The sequence below is a fragment of the Hevea brasiliensis genome, chromosome 18, assembly GCF_030052815.1.
Source record: "Hevea brasiliensis isolate MT/VB/25A 57/8 chromosome 18, ASM3005281v1, whole genome shotgun sequence".
Classification (NCBI taxonomy): Eukaryota; Viridiplantae; Streptophyta; class Magnoliopsida; order Malpighiales; family Euphorbiaceae; genus Hevea; species Hevea brasiliensis.
Genome location: NC_079510.1, coordinates 5,909,295 through 5,935,244, shown reverse-complemented (window position 1 = coordinate 5,935,244; position 25,950 = coordinate 5,909,295).

Here is a 25,950-nt window from a genome sequence, read left to right as displayed (position 1 = left end):
ATTCTGGTGTATTCCAAGACCAGGGAAGAACATGATGAACATTTGAGGATTGTTCTGCAAACCCTGCGAGAAAAGAAGCTGTATGCTAAGCTGTCCAAGTGTGACTTCTGGATGAGTGAAATCTCTTTCCTTGGACACATAGTATCAGCTGAGGGGATTAGAGTGGATCCCAAAAAGATAGAAGCAGTGATGGAATGGAAGCCTCCTAGAAATACAACTGAGATCAGAAGTTTCTTGGGGCTAGCTGGGTATTACAGAAGATTTGTGAAGGGGTTTTCTCTTATAGCTGCTCCAATGACCAAGTTATTGCATAAGAATGTGAAATTTGGCTGGAATGACAAGTGCCAAGCCAGTTTTGAGAGGCTGAAGGCTATGTTGACAGAAGGACCAGTGTTAACACAGCCAGTATCGGGAAAAGACTTTGTGGTCTACAGTGATGCCTCGCATAATGGGCTAGGGTGTGTATTGATGCAAGAGGGGAAAGTGGTCGCCTATGCTTCCAGGCAATTAAGGCCACATGAACAGAACTACCCTACTCATGACCTGGAGTTAGCAGCAATTATCTTCGCACTGAAGATATGGAGGCATTATTTATATGGTGAAAAATGCTACATCTGTACAGACCACAAGAGTCTAAAATATTTGTCAACCCAGAAGGAGCTCAATCTTAGACAGAGGCGATGGATTAAGTTCCTCAAGGACTATGATTGTATGATAGATTATCATCCTGGGAAGGCAAATGTTGTTGCTGATGCTTTAAGCAGGAAGTCCATCACAGCTTTAAGATCACTAAATGCCTGTCTGTCCTTAGCTCAAGATGGAGCCATTTTGGTTGACTTGCAAGTGAGGCCAAACCTACTACAGCAGATTCAAGATGGGTAGAGGGCAGATGAAAAATTAATGGCCATTGTGGGCAAAATTCCAGAGGGAAAGGAAAATGATTATGAGGTGAAAGCAGATGGGTGTCTGTACTAAAGAGGAAGAGTGTGTGCACCAGATGATGGAGAACTGAAGACTAGTATTCTGAAAGAAGCACACACTAGTGTTTATGCTATGCATCCGGAAAGCACAAAAATGTATAATAATTTGAAGCCTCATTATTGGTGGCCTGGTATGAAGAGGGATAAAGCTGACTATGTGACTAAGTGTTTGACATGTCAGCAAGTTAAAGCAAAACATCAAGTTCCATCAGGATTGCTACAGCCTATAAGCATACCTGAATGGAAATGGGACCGGGTCACTATGGATTTTGTTAGTGTTCTACCTCTCACCCAAAGGAAGCATGATGCAGTGTGGGTGATAGTGGATAGATTGACGAAGTCAGCATATTTTCTACCAATTAGGACTGACTACTCACTGGAGAAGCTAGCAGAATTATATATCAGTGAGATAGTTAGACTGCATGGAATCCCACTTTCCATCATATCTGACCGAGACCCAAGGTTTACATCGAGATTCTGGAAAAAATTGCAAGAAGTCTTGGGCACACAACTCCGTTTTAGCAAGGCTTTTCATCCTTAGACGGATGGACAGTCAGAACGAGTAATCCAGGTAAACCTAAGAACTAACTGAATTTTTGCAATTAATAAATTGAAATGATAGTAACAATGTGAATTATGTGATAGATCCTGGAGGATATGCTAAGGAGTTGTGTCATTGAGTTTGAGGGGAGTTGGGATAGATACCTCCCACTGGCAGAATTCGCATACAACAATAGCTACCAAGCTAGCATCCAAATAGCCCCGTATGAAGCACTGTATGGGAGGAAATGTAGAACCCCAGTGTGTTGGACTGAATTGGGTGAAGATAAACTAGTAGGACCAGACCTGGTGAAACAGACTAAGGAGAAAGTGAAGATAATCAAAGCTAACCTAAAGGTAGCCTCAGATAGACAAAAATCTTATGCCGACTTGAAGAGAAAAGAGATAGAGTATGCAGTTGGTGATAAAGTGTTTCTCAAAGTCTCATCGTGAAAGAAAGTACTGAGATTGGGAAAAAGGGTAAGTTAAGCCCTAAGTTCATTGGCCCATATGAAGTCATTGAACGTGTGGGACCAGTGGCCTATCGGCTAGCTTTACCACCAGAACTAGATAAAATTCATAATGTATTCCATGTTTCTATGCTGAGAAGATATCGCTCAGACCCTTCACATGTCATTTCCATGGAAGAGATTGAAATCCAACTGGACTTGACATATATAGAAGAACCTATATAGATCCTAGCTCGGGAAGTGAAAGAACTGAGGAATAAACAAATTCCACTGGTGAAAGTGCTTTGGAGGCAACACTGAAGAGGCAACTTGGGAAAGTGAAGAGATGATGAGGCAACAGTTCCCTCAATTGTTTGCATCAGGTAAACTTCGAGGACGAAATTTTTATTAGAGGAGAAGAGTTGTAACACCCTCCTTGTGGCAACTCCGTACGTTCTACTGTTCCGGTAACCAGTGTCGGTCCGGACAGTTAGAACATTCGGAAAAATATTTAAACTAAAGTAAGGAACCATAATTAACTCAAATATTAGTAAGAAAAATTTAGAAAAAATTTTAGAAATAAAATAAAACCAAGTTAAATGAGCCGGTGCCCTAGCGATGGGTAACCTAGTGAGAAGTTGCGGTTCTCGCAACTAGGAGCCCTAGACTCGGGGAAAAAATTATAAAATAATTATTGGGACTCCAGAGAAGGGTTATTGAGGTTCTTATGGCATTAGAATGCCAAGGAAATGCTTAGAAAAACTTTTCAATCGGTACAGACAATTTTGGCCTGTTAAGCCAAACGGAGGGCATTTTGGTCATTTTGTCTTCAGAGAAGATTTTTGGCCAACTTGTCCAGTTAAATAAATAATTTATAAAGCATAAAATATGATTAAATGTTGTTAAAAATTTAATTGAAATTAATTAGACAAGAAATGGAAAGAAAAGGAAAGAAAATTGCATTATGACATCATAGTGATGTCATTAAAATTTTCCCAACCTATCCCATATGGACACATGGCATAACTTTATTTAAAATAGACTTAATGGGCTGAAAATTGAATAAAAATCAGAATTCTCTCCCTTCTTATTTTCCTTGTCGTAAACCACTCCTCCATGGCCACCATGAACAAGCTTTCAAAGCTTGCTTTTTCCTAGCTTCCACACCATAAAACCCTAACCTAGCAACACAAAAAATTGTTTTTACATCCTAGTGAAGCTTTTGGGAGCAAAAAAAAAATTAAAAAGAAAGAGTTCTTGTAAGCTTTGGATTAGCTCCCTAAGAGGTTAGTGACTCAAACTCATACTTCTCTTCAAATTTATGTTGAATAAGTATAATTGAATGCAAAATTGCAAAGAAACTTGCAAAATATCTTGTGTATGTCCATCCCAAAATTTTGGCCAGCCTTGAACCTAGTAGAGTTTTGAAGATTTATTAGAGTTAAATTGTAATTTGGCTGCCTTTAACATTAATACAATGCTTAGGACAAAGGAAGGTATGTAAATGCATGAATGGCAATGTGTGAGTTAGGGTTTGGGGTGGAGAAATGGGACTTTGACCATGTGATGATGAAAATAGGTATTAATGGTCAATTAGTGACCATTTAGTTATGTTTAAATAAAAAATAAAGTGTGTTGAGTGATGGGATTTGGGTTTGGTGAGGCTGCCCTAGGTGACCTGCAGAATTGGACATGAGTCCAGCAGATTTGGGCAGCCATAACTTGAATTGTAGAGGTTTAATTGGTGCAAGGCCAATTGGACATGAAACTAGACACATAATGGCACAACTTTGGTGAAGAAACCATGCCCATAAAACCAAACCAAGTGGACCAAAAGCTTGCCCCAATCCAGGTGACCTGCAGTCTGCTTGGGCAAAATGACTAAATGAATAGTATTTGGTCTTTTGGCTATAAATCAGTGTAGAAAGGTCCAATTGACCTGAAATTTTACCTGCAACAAGCTGAGATATAGATCAAAAACTTTCATGAAGAAACATAACCCAAATTATGACCAGAACCTATTCAACAAGTGAGTTGAAGTCAATGTTCATTACACTGTAGATATGGTCAGTCCAGAAATTCTAGACAGAATTTCAATCCGGCCAGTTGTGGTTTTTGGACCATAACTTGAGCTACAAAACTCCAAATGGAGTGATTAAAAAAGGAAATGCAACTAGACAAAATAAGGAACAACTTTCATGTTGATCAGTTTGCCAAATTCCCATTGCAAAATTAACCAATGAAATAGTAAAAATAAAGCATAAAAAGTGAAAATTCTGCCCAACTAACATTAAGCTTAGAAATGGTATTGGCAACTAATACCAACAAATTTTGATTGCAAAATGTGGTATGTTGATGATATTAGAACCAATGTACCTATTGCCTATACAAAAGTCAACATTTTTGTTGACCAATGAATGAAATAGTAACACTAAAACTTAAATTCCAAAAATTGTGAAACTTAAAAGTGTGAAATGCCCTAGTATACCTAACAAGATTGGTTTGGATAGCTTGACATACCAATAGGGTTCTGTTAGCAGTACTGCATATGGCTTCATGCCATTCTGTGTTTCATGGCTTCCCATGCCATTCTGTGACATAATAGCCTTTGGCTATGTTATTTGAATTATTACACTTGGGTTTTAACCCCGATAATTATTACAGCTTATTAGCTGTTCTGTTGCACACCGGAAGACACAATGTGACCGATGGTGTGATGGTTCGAGGTACTTAGTACCCAGTGCCAGTTTACCCGTTTATCCAGTTCAGTCAATTAGTATGGGTTACTCGGGCAATGATAATAAACCTTACCAAATTTTAATTGGATAATAATGCAAATAATATGAGAAGTTAAGTCTACAAAAAATGTAAACACATTCTACATATTCGTTTTATTTTATTTTATTTTATATTGTCACCACTAAGCAGAATTGCTTAGCGCGTCGCTTTTACCACACGCAGGTACTGGAGACCTAGCTGGTGAGCCCAGCAGATATCAAACCGGGTGAGCCTTCAAATTTGCATCCGGAGTCCCGAGTCACCTCACACCTGCAGTGCATATGGTAGGACATAGGATTTTGGGAGCATTTTGTATTTTGGCATTTTGTATTAGTTTGGATTGTAACTATAAACTCTTGTAATTATGTATTAATGTAAATATATGAAATTTCATATCATTGAAATTTTCTGCATAATGTATGTTGATAAATGAAATGTTGAGAAATATTTATGAATATGCTTCAAGTGATGAAGTGAACAGAAAAGTTTTGAAAATAGTGTTGTGATTTGAGATTGAGATTTTGAGACTGATTTGAAATGTGTATAATGGAGTTTGGGATTGGAAATTATATTGGAAGTGTTTTTAAACAGGTTCAGAAGAACTGTTTTTCCAATTTATAACCAGCACTCTGCCGGATTTTCTATAAAATTTGTGGAAGAATTCAGATTTATCAAAATTGAAAATAAATGAATTAAAAGGGATAAATTGTAATAGAAACATAAATTGGTGCTCCGGCACACTGAGTGGCATAACTTGCTCGGCTACACTGTAGATGGGTAAGGAGTGTCACAAAAACTTAGCCCACAGTGACTGTTTTTGCTGAATTACATAGGCTTGCTCGACGAAAAGATGACGAATATTGGTTTTTCCAAGCCAAGCAGAATTGTGGCCTCTTCACTGACCTTCCTTCCTCCCTAAAGAACTGGAAAGATCAGTTCTTCATACTTAGGAGTAAGGATCCAAATGGTTTCGAGGGCGTTCTTGGTCCCTAAAGTACCAAAGAAAATCACTCTAAGCAAAGATGAGGGCGCCATAGTGAAGGAGTTGAAGAATCAGGCGACCATTCATAAATATTCATGTTCAGATGTGATTATGGCCAAGCTAAAATGGTGGATGATGCGATTGATCGCCCATGAGGACTACGAGCTGCAACTCTCTAACCTCGACCCCCGAATCAGTAAAACCCAAACTTTAGGTCTTATAACCTTAGCGAACTCACTAACTTATTTTATATGCAGGTATGGCTAGGGGCGAATTCGCAAAGGAGAGCCATAAGTGAAAAAGGGAGCTCGTCCAAAAGGTGCTGGAGATGAAAGAAGCCACTATCACTACCCAAGCCCAGGATCGGGTATTGGTTGAGGTGCCAAGCTCCCCATCTCAACCTCAAGAGCAACCGGCCTCGGAGGTAGAGGTCATCACTTCTCCACCTCGACAGGCAGAACCCCCACCACCTCCAATTTCTTCAAGTGCAGAAGGGTGGTCTTCTGGATTAGCCGCTCGGCCGCTCTCTTGAGGTGTTTAGGTCCTCCTTTAGTCTTTGGAAAGGAACAGATCAGTTTGGGGCAATCCTGATCTGGCTAAGGTCCTGGGTGCTACCATCTACTTTCAAGAAGATTGGACTCGAATGGCCTAGGATAGAATTGACGATCTTCTGACTCAGGCGATGAGTTTAGGCCTGGAGGCTGTCGCAAACCAGTAAGTGATCAGAAAGAAAGCCTATCTCTTGAGGAGGAAGATCACCAAGGCCGTCCAGGACGCAGCAGCCGCAAAAACTCAACTCTCAGCTACCAATGATTTGATTATTGAGTTAGAAATTGGGAGAAATCTCGCAAAAAAAAGAATGGTCGAACTGGAGCAGGAACTTGAACATGCTCAGGCCTGTCGAGCTGTTGATCTCATTTGATTTTCTGAAGAGATCAAGTCAAAGGAGGAAGAAGCCCTGGTGAAAGAGGCCGGGGCTTATGTGAATGTCCATAGTGATCTTTTAGCCAAACTGGTGAAGCACTATCCTGAAGAAGATTTCACCTGGATGGAGAAGCTCGCCCCGGGAGTTGAAGATGAGAGTGAAGAGGAGGATGAGAGAGAGAGGAGAGAGAATGTTAAAATTGAAAGTGTACCTGAAGAGCAAGTTAAGGAAGGAACTCCTGCTGAATGATTTGTATATTTTCCAAAATGAATTTAAGTCTTTGCGATCAATTCTTGATATGATCAGGAAATCATAAAACTACTCATGGATGAGTACTAATTCAATTCCCAACCGACTGGATAGGCTCGAATACCAAACTTAAGATTAGTTATAAAACATGATCGCTTAAAGAGATCGGATAGTATCACTCACGAATATGAGATCGAAAAGGCTTGGAAAATATTTAGGAAACATGATTTGAAATCGGGTCATAGTCCAAATTTGTTAAGTTTAGGACCACATACTTAGAGATTGGATAAAACATTAACTTGTCAAGTATTTGAACAATTCAAGCAAGACACCTGGTCCTGAAACTACTCGAAATTTGGAATCTTAAACATGAAGAGATCTGAAAACAAAATGCAAACTCCAATGGTTTGACGATTAATCAAAATAGGTCGAGTAGACAGAGAGATTGGAAAGTACTCAATTTATTCATGAGATCAGATAGAATCTGAATTCATTATTCATCTGGAGATAAGTTATTACGGGTTCAGAGAAAATGACTTAAGGTCAAGTAAATGGTAGAGATCGGGTAAAATGCCTACAAGGGAGATCAATTGAAATGCAATCATGCGAGTTATAACTTTAGAGATTGGCTAAAATGTGGTATCTACAATCTCTATTGGGGAAATCCATCAGATTACTCTGGCCTACTTAAAAAAGATGTGTGACCAATAAAAGTTATTTCGGGATATCATTGATAATAGTAAGACTCTCAAGCATGTCTGTCAAAAGACTCACTTGTCTATCAAGTGCAAAGAGAAAAACTATGATTGCAAGACCAAGAAGAAGAAACATTACAAGAAACATCACAAGCAATAATACTTTCCATCCAAGCATCCCTCTAAGTAGAAAGGCAAAAGATCGATCAAATATTTCAAAAGAAGAAAGCATGGAAAATTTGCACGTAAGTCTGATGGATGTTAAATATGTGGAAACAAAGGCCATTATGCCAATAGTTGCCCAAAGAATCCCAACAAGGCCGCCAAACTCATCCAGCACATTCAGCAAGTCTCTTCCCTTACCATCGAAGATGATGATCATGATATTGAATCTCTATTTTTTGAACAAAAAGAGCCCAATGAAGAAACAATCTTCGCTCTAGAAAGCTTTGACCTAGAATGGGATGACTCTTCTAATGCTTTTAATCCAAAATTAGATTCAAGGTATGATAGTCCATATCCTGTCCACCAACTGGCCCAGTAGGCGTAAACCCAATAGGAAGCCCAACAAGCTATTCCTGTACCTTTGGTCTCATTACAAGTTTTACCTTAAAAATATTCAAGGCCCATTTCTGTTATTGGGTTCCTTGATACTAAAGCACACAAGAGTATGGTGAATCCCACTATTCTTCCTCCAGATGCCTGGGTTCCTCATTCAAAAAATTTCAAAGCTACTGATGGAAAAGTTTTCCAGACCAGTCTCATTTCAAAAGACCCATTGGCATACAGTTCTTTCCCAATTATACTGTATGGACCAAAGTCATTGGGTCTGATCTCCCTGATAAAGATATCCTCATTGGTTTTGATATTAATCAACAAGCCAAACATTTGTGGATCTTACCTATGGTTTTAAAGTATAAGAGGCACTTTAAGCCTTTTACTGTAGTTCCTAAGATATTCTCCTTAGCTGAAGCTCCACCTGAGTTTCAAAAGCAGAAGGAATCCCTGCTTCGCTTATGTGCTAACTCACATGCTGAGTTTCTACATCCGCATCCATTATGGAAGAATGAGGGCTTCTTTATACACTTACCTTTCAAGCTAAATGAAGATGTTAATCCCACCAAAACTTCACATCCAAGAATGACACCTCCTGACTTAGCCCTTGCATAAGATGAATATAAACAACTTCTCCAACAAAGCCTCATTGACCCCACAAGCTCACCATGGGCTTGTCAAGCCTTTTATGTAGAAAAAAGATCTGAGAAGCTCAGGAATAAAAAGAGGCTAATCATTGATTAAAAACCTCTGAACCACTTCCTCCATGATGACAAATTTCCACTATACAAGACTGATATCTAGTTTACCCAACCTCATGAGGCCCATATCTTCTCCAAATTTAACCTCAAAGCAGGATTTTGGCAATTAGGGATCCATCCTTCATATAGGCCTAAAATAGCCTTCTGTATCCCAACAGCCCAGTACCAATGGACCATTATGCCATTCGGACTAAAAACTGCTCCTTCATTGCTCCAAAAGGCCATGATTCGTATTTTTGAGCCCATGCTTCATAGTACTCTCATCTACATAGACGATATCCTTCTTTTCTCTAAGGATATCCAAACGCACAAATAACTACTGGCCCAGTTTTAGTCCATAGTCCAGACCCATGGCATAATACTTTTTGAAAAAAAAAGTTTTATGGCCTGCACTGAGATAGAATTCCTTGGAATATAGTTCAAGGAAGGAAAATACCAGCCTAGCCCGCACATTGCTACTGAACTCTTAAAATTTCTTAACAAAAACCTAACCCATAAGCAACTTCAGCAATTCCTTGGTATAGTCAACTATATCAGGTGATTCTTATCACACGTCTCTATTCACACCAGCTAGTTGTCCAAGATGCTTAAGAAAGATGCCCTACCTTGGGGACTGCCACAAATAGCAGCAGTTAAAGCATTAAAAGCAAAGGCTCAGCATCCTCCACCTCTCAAGATTCCCAGCACTGATAAAAGAATCTTATAGACTGATGCTAGTGACACCCACTGAAGTGCTTTACTTATTAAATCACATGATGGTCACAAAGATATCTGTGGATATGCTAGCGGACAGTTTAAGCTAGCAGAATAGCATTATCATTTAGTCTATAAGGAGATCCTTGTTGTCAAATACATAATCAAAAAATTTGAACTTCATCTCATTGGTCACCACTTTACTGTGGTAATGGACAGTTCCTCTTTCCCTTGGATACTGGATTTCAAAAATAAAACACTTCTTAAGCCATAACTTTTGAGATTAAAGGACTAGTTTTCCAAGTATAAATTTATGATTCAACATATCAAGGGAAAACATAATCTTATCCCTGACCTCTTGTCCAGATCAGCCCCTATTCACCTTATCGCAAGGACGTTGCGATCGCCGGACGATTCTCACCGAAGTAGAAAAAGTGAGGAGTCGCCACTTTAATTTTAAGAGAAATTAAAAGAAACCATTACTCAAAACAAAAAACCACTTTCGAAGCAGAGATTCTAGATTCGGAGTTCGTTCATAGGAGGGGAAGGTATTAGGCACCCCACCTTGTCTCTTAATGAGGATCAGCAAATTCAACGATGTGCTCTTAATTACTTAAAATTAATAATTTGGGGGTTTTGAAGTCATGATGTCAGTCCTTTTTACTGATAGAAGGAGCATTCAATATCTCACTATTTTGGGTTTCCCAAGAACACAGGTACATGGGATGACCCCACAGTAAATTAGTGTTTTGTTTAATTAATTTGTTATATATCTTTTCTAATTTTCAGCTCTGAATTTGGGATTCTAATTTTAAAGAGATGTTATTTGAGTCCCTAGAGATCTGTACTGAATGAGAAAGGCTCTCGATTCACATCTGTACTGAATGAGAAAGGCTCTCGATTCACATGTTGGGTATCTCAGTATTTAAATGTCAAAATTTTGATTGAAAAGATTTTGGGAAAGGACTCTTTCCCAATTTCTTAAAATATTCGTATTAGAATTTTGGCTAAGAGAATTCGGGTAAGGACTCTCTCCCGATCTCTTAAAATGTATATATTAGAACTTTGTTAAGAGGATTCGGGTAAGGATTCTCTCCCGATCTCTTAAAATGTGTATATTAGAATTTTGTTAAGAGAACTCGGGTAAGGACTCTCTCCCGATCTCTTAAAATGTGTGTATGGGAATTTTTATTAAGAGGACTCGAGTAAAGACTCTCTCCTGATCCCTTCTAATTTGTCAAAAATAAATTCTAAGAGGCCACGGTCGTGAGACCGAACTTGTTTGACCCTATTAGATACGAGAGCGTTGCTCATATCACCTCCCGCTTTTCATATTATCCCAGATTCTTGTTTTTGATCTCATGATTTATTTACTGAACTTTCCTCAACTTATTACGACTCCTCATTTTGAATCTTCTAGACATCTCATTTCGGAGGTTCCCCATCCAAACTTGATTCCAAATCCCGATCTCATTTCTTTTTTTTAGAGGTAGACTGAGTAACTAACCTCCTAATTCATCCGTATTGTTCCTAATCATTTTTACCCTGATAAGGAATCTCTACATTGTTTTCTCCCCATCCGTACTCCTTACGGTACTTTCCAAATGTCAGTATCTTGAATTATCCCCCTTTTTTTTTACACAAAATAACGTAAAGAGATTAAAGGCAACGTAAAAATAAGAGGTAAAACTCGTGGACATCACAAAAGTGGAATAAGTCCAGTTTCGATGTAAACTTATTCTGAAGATTTATTGCGATAAACTATGCCATGAACATTTGAGAATGATAAGTCGAGCACTTACCTGTAGAAAAGGCTAAAACAATGAGTAAGTTGGTACCGATGTCTTTGTGTATCCGACGCCACTAACACTGAGACAGTAAGGTGATTTTGAGGAGTTGTAAATAATTGAAGTGAGATTTTCTTGAGAAATGGTGATTGAGTTCCCAAGACTCTGTGAGGTTATCCGAGGTATGGATTGCAAGCTCTATAGTTTTCGCGGTAAGATCCTTCAGAAAACTTGTTTCTCAAGTCTCTAGGAACCTTGAGAGTTTTTGATTGAAAATAAAGCTACAACAATATTCCAGGGCTTTTCCTTAATCTTCCCCCTCCACAGCATTGCACAGGTATTTATAGGAGATGGGTACTCAAAACAGAGGGCCAGGATTCTAACAGGAGGAGACAAAAGGCCTAGATTCAAAAGGACATAATCCGACGTCCTAGAATTAAAGAGAATCAAAGTTGAGGGTTGGGATTCCATTCAGAATTTTTGTCCTTTCGCCCCTTAATCCAACGATCAAGGGTCTTGCCTTATAAAATGGATCCAAGGGCTGGGAATGAAAAGCGCTGCATCTGTTATTTATTTTTGACCGAAGGCCTCAGATCTATCCTTATAATTATAATCAACGATGTAAATCGAGATGTACTGGGCTACTTTAACCGTTTGAAATCCGACGGCTAGGAGTGCATCCTTACAAATGAGATGTGTGATGAAGATTGGATCATGCCTGTAATGCTTTAACTAAACCTGATCTGACAGTGGAGGGAGCTATTTTTTATGAATTAAAAGTCATGATTAGAAGCTATTCAATTCCCTAAGTTCTCCGATCTCTATAGGTCGTCCTTCCCTTTTCTGATCTTCTCATTGTGACTAACTGATCTTAGGATTATTATTCTGATCTCTATTTTCTTTTGCATCTGGTCCTTTTTATTTCCTGATCTCTTTCTGTTCTTCGACCTCCTTCTCATCCCTTCTCTATGTTGGTCAAAGCAATAAATTTTTTGATTACCGATGAGCCGTTTCGAGTTCTGCATGTAATAAATGCCAAGGCCCTATATATATGCTGAAGAATTTTGTCCTTCTCATACTCACAACTTTCCCTCTCCGGTGAATCTTCAATGTTTTATTTTCGTGTTCTTGGCTTTTTCGGCAAGAATTCTTCTCACGACAACCACTTCAATCTTTTCCGAATGTCTTCTTTATTCATCTTCTGAAAATGAGCAATCCCAGTAATCAGAGGTTTATGATGGCGTCGTCTGATGACGGTGAGGGAAATGGACTAATTGACCGATCAAGGTTGAAACTGACTACCGCTCCAATCTCGGATCGGCTCATCTATATGGCTTGCAGACCTATCTCTGAGACAGGAGATTCTGAAGGCGGTCTAGGATGCAGCTTTCGCGAAAGTCCAACTCTCAACTGCTCAGGACCACATCACCCAGGTAGAAGATCGGGCGAAGTCTTATGAAGAAAGGATTGCTGAACTAGAGCAGGAACTTGAGGATGCTCAAGACCTACGATCTGTCGATGTCACTCAACCTACTGAAGAGATCAGGGTGAAAGAAGAAGAGGCCTTGGTGAAGGAGGCTGGTGCTTATGTGAATGCCCATAACGATCTTTTAGCCGAGCTAATGAAGCGCTATCCTGAGGAAGATTTCTCTTGGATGAAGGATCTCATCCCAGAAGCCGAAGAAGATAGCGAGGAGGAGCCTGAGGGAGAGAGAGAGAATGGCAGAACTGAAAATGTATCTGAAAAGCAGGTTAGGGGAGACCCTCATGCCGAATGACTTGTATATTTTTATATTTTTGAAATGAATCTAAGTCTTTTCATGCTCAATTTCTTGATGAGATCGGAAAACATCCAAACCAAAATGCCTGAGTACTTAATCAATTGAATACAATTGGACATTAAACCTGAGATCGGTTATCAATCATAACACATCAAACCACTTCCAAAGATCGAAAAACCATTACACGTGAACATGAGATCAGACGGTGTTGTGACCGAACATTGATCGAAACCTTAAAACATTTGAAGAGTGATTTGGTAGAATTGTAATGATTTGAAAATGACTTGAGCTTATTAGGGTCGGGATCATCATTTAGAGATCGGATAAAACCTTAGCTTTGCTGAGAAATGTTTGAACAATTTAATCGAGATACTTGATCACAAAACTATATGCAGATTTAGAATTTTAGGGTATTTGAACATAGAGAGATCGGAAAACAATAGCATATAAGATTAAATGGTCTGGAGATCCAATATCAATCCGAACACATTGAGTAAAGATGAGGAGATCGGAAGGCAATCTAACTTGAATGTGAGATCGAGTTATCCAGAAGACAAGTCATTGCCGAGTTCAGAAAAGCGACTTGTGATCGGGTCATCGGTTGAGAACGGATAACACAATGAGATTTCAATTTTAAAAGAATATTGCATTTGAGGGTCGACCAAAATATGATGTCTACAGCTGCTCCTCTTTACATAATTTCTATTAAAGAGAATGAAATTCTCTTGTATAGGAATCATGTAAAGATTTAGAACCATAATTTGATCTAATGAAATTTTGAAATAAAATACTGCAAATTATACCGTTGGGAATTGAAATCAATTTGAGTCTTGGATTCAAAGGTTGATAACAGAGAAATATGAGAAATTAAAAACAACTTGGATGTTGAATCCAGATATTGAAGACAAGAATCAAAGTACTGAAAATTAAAATTAACTTGGATCTTAAACCCAAAGGTTGATAACAGGAAAGTAATGCTAAAAGTTAAAATTAACTTGGATCTTGGACCCAGAAGTTGATAACAGGAAATTAAAATCAACTTGGATCTTGAACCCAGAGGTTGATAACAAGAAATTAAAGTGCTAAAAATTAAAATCAACTTGGATCTTGAATCCAGAGGTTGATAATAGGAAATTAAAATCAACTTGGATCTTGAACCCAGGGGTTGATAACAGGAAATTAAAGTGCTAAAAATTAAAATCAATTTGGATCTTGAATCTAGAGGTTGATAACAGGAAATTAAAATCAACTTGGATTTGAACCCAGAGGTTGATAATAGGAAATTAAAGTGCTAAAAATTAAAATCAACTTGGATCTTGAACCCAGAGGTTGATAATAGGAAATTAAAATTAACTTGGATATTGAACCCAGAGATTGATAATAGGAAATTAAAGTGCTAAAATTAAAATCAACTTAGATTTTGAACCCAAAGGTTGATAACAGAAAATTAAAATCAACTTGGATCTTGAACCCGGAGGTTGACAATAGGAAATTAAATGCTGAAAATTTAAAATCAACTTGGATCTCGAACCCAGAGGTTGATAACAAGAAATTAAAGTGCTAAAAATTAAAGTAAACTTGGATCTTGAATCTAGAGGTCGATAACAGGAAATTAATGCTGAAAATTAAAATCAACTTGGATCTTGAACCTAGAGGTTGATAACAAGAAATTAAAATTAACTTGGAGCTGACTTAGCTAACTATCGTAGATAAGTTTTGTGTATATACCTCAAATGCTTGCAAAGCAAATCTGATGCAGGGTGTTATCCCAAACAAAGTTTACTTAACAAGATCCCGAAGATAAACGATTGATGGAAAAGGCCAGAACGAGTTTCAAGGCTTGGCCCATAATTTTCTCTAACACCCTTTTGGCTTTTTTCTTACTTTTTACCATTTCTGACTAGAAGTGCCCTTTTGGGTTTTCACTCCTTTTTTTTTTTTTTACTCTCTGCTGGCTTTGCAGGAAGTGCCCTTGCAGGTTTTCGCATTTTAAATGCACTCGTTGCCTGATAATTCTCTGTCCTCCTGTAAATCTCAAAGTAAAGTATATGAAGTTACCTGTGTTTAGATTCTCATCTTATAAGAAAGCTTTCAACAAATTAATAACGCATAAACCAAAGTAGGCGAGATATGCACAAATTTATTCATGGTATAAGAAGATAATAATTAAAAGAATAAAGGTACAATTTTGTGGCTAAGAGTACAAAAATAAATCTCACAAACGTCCTCAGTTAATTTTGAAGTCCCTCGATTGCCATCATTTCGAGTGACCTTCTAAAAAGCATGCTGTGTATTTTATTGTCCCTTGATCTTGGAATCCTCCTAAGTGCCCTTTCAGGTTTTTACCCCTACTCTTTTTTTTTTTTTTTTTTTTTGCATAATATCTTTTTACAGCATTTGCATTCACCGGCCTCGATAGTTCTTCCCCATCCTTGTGAGTTAAGATGAGTACACCACCAGAAAATTCTTTTTAAAACAGATAAGGCCCTTCATAAGTTGGTGACCACTTGCCCCGAAAATCACTTTGATTTGGGAGGATCTTCTTTAGAACTAGATCTCCTAATTAGAATTCGCGGAGGCGTACGTTCTTGTCGAACCCATTTCATCTCATCTAGTTCAGCTTCTTTTACAATCCTTAAAGAAGGAATTTCTACCTTAATTGGCAAAACAACTTCTGTCCCGTAGACCAGTGAATATGGAGTTGCCCCAGTTGATGTTCTTACTGTAGTTTGATAAGCATGAAGAGTAAAGAGAAGCATATCATGCCAATCTTTATAAGTGACTGTCATTTTTTTAATTATCCGCTTAAGATTTTTATTAGCAGCTTCTACAGCTCCATTCATCTGGGGTCGATATGGCGATGAATTGAGATACCGTATCTTATATTGATCACACTACTTTTGAATCTTTGGACCATTCAGATTTTTGGCATTATCAGTGACAATCTCCCCAGGAAGACCATATCGTCAAATAATATTATTCTTGAAGAATTTCACGAAGGCGTTCTGAGTGATGTGAGCATATGAAGTTGCTTCAACCCATTTAGTGAAGTAGCCTATGGCTACTAAAATGAAACTGTGCCCATTGGATGCTTTTGGGTTGATCGGACTGATTACATTGATACCCCACATTGCAAAAGGCCACGATGAGACGAGATTATAGAGCTGATGAGGCAGGACATTTATCTGATTAGCATAAATTTGGCATTTGTGACACCTCTAAAAGTACTCAATGCAATCTTTTTCTAAAGTGGTCCAGAAGTAACCCCGCCTTAAGATCTGTTTTGCCATCATATACCCATTTCTATGAGTAGCACAGTTCCCCTCATGGGTTTCAAATAGAATTCTTCTTGCTTTTTTGGCATTTATGCACCTCAACAACTCACCGTTGGAGCTTCTCTTATATAAGATTTCTCCACTGGGGAAGTATCCCATTGCTAGTTTTCTGATCATTCTCCTTTCGTTTCTGCTTGCCCCAGGAGGATATTCCCTATTTTTTATGTAAACGTGGACATCATGATACCAGGGTTTGCCATCTATTTCTTCTTTGATCATAAAGCAGTATATCGATTCACCTCTTGCTTTGATTTGCAATAACTGCATTATTTGCCCTTCCTCCATCTGAGTCATCACTGCTAGAGTGGCTAAGGCATCAGGCTCAGGTAAGTGAACGAAATCTCTTCAATTCCTTAATTAGTTCAAGGAGATATTTTTGATACAGGATGAGTTTCGGGTCGTTAGTTTACCATTCCCCTTTGACTTGGTAAATGATCAAAGCTGAATCTCTGTCACACCCCTATGTTCGGTAGTGCGTTCTACTGTTCCGGTGGCCAGTGTTATCCGGACAGCTAGGATGCCTAGAACTACACTTCGTTATGAGTGAGGAGACATAAAATAATGAAATACAAGAAGAGAAAACATAAGAAAAACAAAGAAAAAATAATAGCAAAGAAATGTAACCAAGTTAAGCGAGTCGAGAACCCTAGCGATGGGTGACCGCACCGGGAAGTCACGGCGTGGACCGTTGACTAGCCCTGGACTGCGGGAAACCCTGGAAAATATTTTTAGGACTTAAAGAGACATCAATTGAAGTATAAATATCATTAGAAATATCAAAGAAAAATTAAATAATTAGTACAAGGAAAAGTGAGAAATCAAAAAACAGACAAAACCCGGTGTTACAGAAAAATCAGGAATGTAACCCGAACAGGGGTATTATGGTCAATCGACATCCCGAATTGTCTTTTGACCTAAATATCCATTAAAAATAAATAATATTATACTTGGAAAATATAATGAAAAATTAAATGGATGGTACCTAAAGTAAATAGCAAAAATTATGGGTTAATGTGGAATAAATGAAAGTTAAACTTATAATATGCTTTAAATTGTGTAAGTGGACCACTAAGGAATAAAATAAACACTAAATGGGCAGGTGTAAACCCATTACACAATCTGCAAATCTCATCTTCTCCAACTCTCTCATCCATGCCAAAATGGAAAGGTGACATCCTCCATTGCCGTTTTGCTCCAAGCTCCATTAACTCCTTCATTTCACCTCTAAACATCTAGGTTTCTTCATTAAAAATTATCCCCACTTCACAAGGAAGAAGTAGATACCAATATTAAGAAGTTTTAGTGAAGATTAAGCAACTCCCAACAATAGGTAAGTTTGAATTTTTGAATATTTCTTTGTTAAAGTTTGAAAACAGGTTATGGGTGTTTGCTTTGTGAAGAAATTTTTAAGTTTTGAGGAGTTATTGATATATCCAGTTTGGACAGCCATGGAGTTGTATATTTGATGATTTATTCTTACATATATTTGATGGAAAATTATGTTGAGTAGGGTGATTAATGTCCTAGTAAGTTATTTCCATGTATATGTGGTGATTGTGCAATTGGGATTGAAGTTGACGAAATTATGGACACTTTGGCAATGTGAAGCATTTCGGCAGCCTTGAGGCTTCTTGATGAATGTTTAAATTCATGAAGATATTTGGTAAATTGTGACATTGAGGATTGATGAATATGTATGTAAATTGGTTGTGGAAATTGTATGTAACAATTAGGAGTGTTTATGTGTATTTATAGTTGTATTTGGACTTTGTGAATTAGAGTTTCATTTGGTGTATTGAAGATAATTGTATTCTGCCCAAAGTGACTTTAAAGTGAAGTGATATATGGTTTTGGTAATGTACCAAATCAGAATTGGTAAGGGAAGTGGACTTGTAGCAAGGTAAATGTGTAATGGATAGATGTATAAGCAATGTAATTAAGGGCAGTATGCATTTTAGCCCATAACACTAAATGTGTAACTCCAATTGGTATGAGACCAATTGGAGGTGAAACTAGGCACAAAATGTGCCAACTTTCATGAAGGAAACATACCAAAATTCTGCTTGCAAGGTAGCTTGAAAAATGACCAAATCCGGATTAAGCACAATTGAGACTTGAAAATTGACCAATTGGGCAGCAGTTAGTGTTTAGGCCATAACTCACTCAAAACAGGTCCAATTTACCTGAAATTTTAACCATAAATAGTTAAGACCCATATCTACAAGTCTTATGAAGACACCAAAGCCCAGAAATGACCATAAACAAGTCAAACAGCTTGCACAAGTTCGGGTCCAAAAACTGGCCGAACCAAAGTTGACCAAAGTTGACCTAAAATGACCAAATTTGATGCCATTTGACTAGCAATAGTAAAATGACCATAACTTGGTCTACATAACTCAGAATGACCTAAAATTTTGCCCCGCGTTCCATAAGACATAGATCTACAAGTTTGTAGTTTTGACCAAAACCCGAAAACTGAGGAAACTAGGTCGTCCGGCTAGGTCAAACTAGTATCCCGAAATCCAGCAAGTTGCAATAAAATGCACTAAACAAGGAAATGAAATCGGTAACATATACCAACCCTAAAATACTATCGAATGTGACATATTAGTAATGTTAAAACCTAATTTACCTAGAACGCATCGAGGATCGATATATTAGCTGATTAAGCAAATAATAGCTTTCAGTGAATTACTTATCAAGCTTTATCGATAGAGACAGTTTAATTTAGTATTGAAACACTTCAAATTATGTTTCTCAGTTAGTAAAGACTCAGGGAAAGGGAAGGAAACACTGAGTCCAAACCAGGAGATAGTTAGCAGAGGTTTGTGCACAACAACTATTTCTTTTAAATTTTTCAATTGAAATGAATTATGACTATTTGTACATTATTGTTTTAAATTGTGGAAATGTGTTTGAATGGATATTTATTGCTTGAAACTGTGTAAAATTGTTTGAATGATATTGATGGATACTTATTGATTGAAAAGCATTGGAAATGGTTTGAAACCACAGCTATCATGTATACTGATTGTATTCCTCACTAGCTTGTCTAGTGGGATGAATTGAATTCCCTCTCTAGCTAAAGTGTTGAGGAGTGTGCCTGTTGAGGATGAATTGGATGAGTACTCATATTTTTGCTAGCTAGCTATGTTATTCCTCATTAGTCATTGACTTTTGGGACGAATTGAATACCTCATTAGCCATCAGCTTTTGGGACGAATTGAACTTGGGAACATGATTAAGCTGTGTGTGATTTATTGATATGTATTGTGAGATTGTGAAATGAATTTAAACTCTTATTGACATATACTGTCTTTTGAATTCAACCATGATCTGACTTATTGAAATTTATTGTGATATTGAGAAATGGAGTTTAAATTCTTGTTGACAATTATTGTCTTGAAATTAATTATGGTTTTAAGTATCCACTATTTGTATGATTTATGAATTGTGATTTAAAGATGTATTTGGTTAATGTTGTGCACCACTGAGACATTGTCTCAGCGATAGCTTTTTATTGCTGTCGCAGGTAGACAGACAAACAGGGCAGCAGACTAGGCTGCTAGTACCTCCAGCGAGAGATTTTTGGGTATAACGAGTATACCACATTTTGCATTTTGTACTGTAATGCATGTTCACTGTATGTACATATTGTTTTTGATTTTGAGCAGTTGTAAATTCAAATTGTACATTGAAGTTGTAAAATAATTATGAGTTATTTTGACTTGTAAAAATTGTATTATATTTCTTTTATCTCAATCTTTGAAAAATCACTGTGGATTTGAGTTGAGAAATATGTTGTGCTGAGAAATATGTTGGAGTTGAGATTTGGAAATATATTGAAGTGCTTTTTTACAGGTTTTCTGAAGAACTGTTTTATCCAAAATACAGATGGCACTCTGCCAAAATTTTTACAGAAATTCCAAATAATTCAAATGTGTTAGTTCTATCACTTCAGTTCAAAAGGGTTTTTAACACCTATAAATAGTGCTCACCACTGTAAAAGAAGTAAGAAAAGTTTTTAAAATCCCTTGTATTGTATTTAATGGGTTATCAGTAGACGGAGTTAGTAATTCATTAGATATACTACGGGATCATGTTATGCCTTACAGAGGGGTAGGGTGTGATATGTTTTAGTGGTATCAGAGCAAAGTTTTTAAATTCTGTTTTCACCTGTTATTTGAATATTCTTTCTTCATAGTACAACTACTCAATATCATTGTTTGATACATACAGTACATTACATTATAAATATGCACTAACAGGAGGAAATCTCCTTGTGTTATTTGTTCAGGAGATCTAAAATCCTCGCATTGACTATGGAAGAGGGTGATCGTTCAGTCGATCAATCTATTGAGGCTGAGGTGCAAGGGGAAGCCCCAGGCCTACACAATGTCAGTGGTTTAGCAACACCAGCCCCTGTAGTACCGCAGTTTCCTGCTCAGTTCGCTCAGTAGATGGCTGCAATGTTCCAACAAATGGATGGTAATGTGCCTACTCAAGTCCCAATACAAACACCAGTGGTACAACCACAATCTCCTACTAGGCAGTATGACAAATTGATGAAGTATGGGGCTACAGAGTTTAAGGGGACAGTAGATCCTCTAGAGGCTGAACAGTGGTTAGAGAGGATGGATAGGGTATTCAAGAAACTGCATTGTACAGAGGAGCTCAGATTTGAATACTCAGTATCTTTGCTCTGAGGATGCTTATGGTGGTGGAAAACCATTCCCCACGATGCAGTAGAACTGCAGTGCTAACATGGAATGACTTTCTCGGGAATTGAGCAAATATGTCCACGATGCTTATGTAGACCGAAGTTACAAGAATTCCTAAGTGCAAGCAGAGGGGAACAGATCAGTGGCTGAGTATGAAAGAGAATTTTCCCGCCTGAGCCATTACACAGTAAGTTTACTTTCTACCAGCAGGGAGAGATGCAAGAGGTTTGAAACCGGCTTGAAGCCTAGTATCAGATTACAAGTAGTCGGATTCAAACACACTAACTTCTCTTAACTTATTTCTCAAGCTCTAGAGTTAGAAAGAATTGAGTCCAAGTCGCTCTGAGAAAAGAAATCGAGAAGACAGAGAAAGAGGAAAATCAGAGAACAAAGTTCCGGTGGTCCCTCTTGGAAAGAGGAAGAACTATGGGGGACACAGCAGAGGTGGCAAGAAATCTGGTAGGGGAAGATATTCAGGACAGAAGCCTCCCCTATCTGGTCAGTAGAGTACCAGAGGTTCCTACCCTCCCCGCCAATGTGAGACATGTGGAAGAAATCATTGTGGGATCTGCTACAAGGCTATTGGAGCCTGTTATAACTGTGGAGGCACAGGACACTTTGCCAAGGACTGCACCAGTAGTCGCAGGGTTGGACCACCTCCTACTACTGCAGAAGGTTCAGTTCAGAGCCCTATCACTAGAAGTTCACAACCACCCAGCAGAGGTAGAGGTAGCCCAGCAGGCAGCCAAGGCACAGTGAAACATTCAGAGCAAGACAGTGCTCCAGTCAGAATGTATGCAATGAGACAGAGGGAAGAGGCCGAGACATCTGATGTTGTGGCTGGTACCTTCTCAACTTTTAATCAAGATGTGTTTGTGTTATTTGATCCGGGTTCTACCCATTCTTATGTGAGTGCTAGCATCATTGATTGCATTGCTGTTCCATGTAGAAAAATGGACTTTGAGGTGCTAGTAACAAGTCCGCTAGGACAGGAGGTCAGGGTTAATAGAATGTATAGAGATTGTCCTTTGGTGATCCAAGGACACACTTTTCTGTCTGATTTCATTGAAATTCCCTTCAGAGATTATGATATCATCTTGGGCATGGATTGGTTAGCTAGGCATCATGCCATGATTGGTATGGTGAAAGACAGTCACTTTTGGTCTCCTCGATGCAGATGTGGTAATACATGGGGAGAGGCGATTATTGCCATCAAACATCATTTCTTGCACTAGCGAAAAATGATCGAAAGGGTGTGAAGCATACTTGGCACATGTGATAGACACCCAAGTGGGAGTCCGGCATTGAAGGACATCCCTACGGTATATGACTTTCGGATGTGTTTCTGATGAATTGCGGGATTACCTCGGAAGAGAAGTGCGATTTGAAATTAATGTTATGCACAGTGTGGAACCAATCTCCATAACGCCATACAGAATGGCACCAGCAGAGTTAAAGGAGTTGAAGATACAATTGCAAGAACTACTTGAAAAGGGCTTCATCTGCCCTAGTGTGTCACCTTGGGGAGCACCAGTGTTGTTTGTTAAGAAGAAGGATGGTACTCTCCACTTATGCATTGACTACCGGCAGTTGAATAAGGTGACAATAAAGAACAGATATCCATTGCCTCGCATTGATGATCTGTTTGATCGATTGAAGAATGCATTGTATTCTCCAAAATTGATTTGCGATCTGGTTATTATCGATTGAAGGTGCAAGAGCGAGTATTCCAAAAGCGCTTTGAACTCGGTATGGCCACTATGAGTTTCTAGTAATGCCATTCGGGTTAACAAATGCTCCAGCTGCTTTTATGGATCTGATGAACACTATCTTCAGACCATATCTCGATCAATTTGTGGTGGTGTTTATTGATGACATTTTGATATACTCGAGGAATGCAGAAGAGCATGATAGACATCTGCGGATTGTACTGCAGACTTTAAGGGAGAAACAGCTATACGCCAAATTGTCAAAATATGAATTTTGGCTGAAAGAAATCTCCTTTTTGGGACATGTTGTGTCAGCTGAAGGGATCAAGGTAGATTCCAGCAAGGTAAAAGCTATCCTTAATTGGAAACCGCCCAGGAACATCACAGAAATTCGCAGTTTTCTGGGTCTAGCTGGATATTACTGTCGATTTGTGAAGGGGTTTTCTATGTTATCTTCTCCACTGACCAAACTGCTTCGGAAGGATGTAAAATTTTAGTGGACAGATAAATGTCAGCAGAGTTTTGATGAGTTGAAGAGGTGTTTGACTGAAGCTCCAATTCTCACTTTACCTACTCCGGGTAAAGAATACACAGTTTATAGTGATGCTTCTCACAATGGGTTAGGCTGTATCGATGCAAGATCGAATGTCATTGCTTATGCTTCATGCCAGCTGAAAGCGCATGTGAGGAACTACCCAAGACATGATCTGGAATTAGCAGCTATTGTTTTTGCTCTGAAGATCTGGAGACACTATTTGTATGGGGAGAAATGCTACATTTACACAGATCACAAGAGCTTGAAGTATTTGGGCACCCAGAAGGAATTGAATTTGAGGCAGAGGAGATGGTTAGAACTCATTAAAGACTATGATTGCTTAATAGACTATCAGCCAGGGAAAGCAAATGTGGTGGCTGACGCCTTAAGTCGCAAGACTATGGCAAGTCTCAGACTTTCTCCTTTGTCCATGGTATGTGAATTGAAAGCCTGACATGCGGGTTAGAGATTGATGATGAGGATGACGGTAGTTGCATGGCATGTACAGCCAGTGTTGATTGATCAGATCAGAATGGCTGCTCAGAGTGATGAAAAATATCAGAAGCTACTGAAAGAAGTCCAGCAGGGCAAGAAACCTGAATTCTCTGTGAGAGATTATGGTTTATTGCTACATCAGGGCAGAATGTACGTTCCTAATGATGTTGAATTAAGATAGATCATTATGAAGGAAGCACATGAGTCTCCATTTGCTATGCACCCTGGTGGAACTAAAATGTACAGAGGGCTGAAAGAGCATTACTGGTGGATGGGTATGAAGAGGGATATAGCTGAGTTTGTTTCCAAATGCCTAACTTGTCAACAAGTAAAGGCAGAACATCAAGTTCCAGCTGGTTTGTTACATCCTTTGTCAGTACCAGAGTGGAAATGGGAATGAATAACTATGAATTTTGTTACAGGACTTCCAAGGACACAAAGTAGTCATGATGCAGTATGGGTTATAGTTGACAGATTGACCAAGTCTGCTCACTTGTTGCCAGTTCGGATGGACTATAGCCTGGAAAGATTGGCCAGATTGTACATATATGAGATTGTAAAATTACATGGAGTGCCAGTATCAATTGTATCTGACAGAGATCCTAGGTTCACTTCTAGATTAGGGTAGTCTTGAGAGAGCCCTAGGAACTAGATTAAACTTCAACCTGACATTCCACCCGCAGACGGATGGCGATGCGAAAGGATTATTCAGATATTGGAGGATATGCTACGGGCTTGTGTGATTGAGTTTGAAGGTAGTTGGGATACACACTTGCCTTTGATTAAGTTTGCTTATAACAACAGCTACCAATCAAGCATTGGGATGCCTCCATATGAAGCTTTGTATGGCAGAAAGTGCAGAACTCCCTTATGTTGGGATGAAGTAGGTGAAAGGAAGATGATTGGGCCAGAAATTGTTTAGCAGACAGAGGAAAAGATCAGATTGATTAGAGATAGACTCAAGGCTGCATCAGACCGTCAGAAGTCCTATGTTGATTTGAAAAGAAGAGATATTGAATATGCAGTTGGTGATAAGGTATTCCTCAAAGTTTCTCCTTGGAAGAGGATTATGAGATTTGGCAGAAAGGAGAAACTGAGTCCTCGTTTCATTGGACCATATGAGGTTCTGGAAAGAGTGGGTCCTTTGGCATACCGGTTGGCATTACCTCCAGAGTTAGCAAGGATACACAATGTCTTCCATGTGTCCATGTTAAGGAGGTACAGATCTGACCCATCTCATGTACTATCAGTTGAAGAGATTGAGGTAAACCCAGACCTCTCATATGAGGAAGAACCCATAAAAATTCTGGCTTATGAGGTGAAGCAGCTGAGGAACAAACAGATACACCTGGTTAAAGTGCTATGGAACAATCATTCAGGCCAGGAAGCTACTTGGGAACGTGAAGAGGATATGAGGAGACAGCACCCACAGCTGTTCAGAGACTAATGCCAGGTAAAATTTTGAGATGAAATTTATATTAAGGGGGGGAGAATTGTAACACCCCTATGTTCGGTAGTGCGTTCTACTGTTCCGGTGGCCAGTGTTATCCGGACAGCTAAGATGCCTAGAACTACACTTCGTTATGAGTGAGGAGACATAAAATAATGAAATACAAGAAGAGAAAACACAAGAAAAACAAAGGAAAAATAATAGCAAAGAAATGTAACCAAGTTAAGCGAGCCGAGAACTCTAGCGATGGGTGACCGCACCGGGAAGTCACGGCGTGGACCGTTGACTAGCCCTGGACTGCGGGGAACCCTGGAAAATATTTTTAGGACTTAAAGAGACATCAATTGAAGTATAAATATCATTAGAAATATCAAAGAAAAATTAAATAATTAGTACAAGGAAAAGTGAGAAATCGAAAAACAGACAAAACCCGGTGTTACCGAAAAATCGGGAATGTAACCCGAACAAGGGCATTATGGTCAATCGACATCCCGAATTGTCTTTTGACCTAAATTTCCATTAAAAATAAA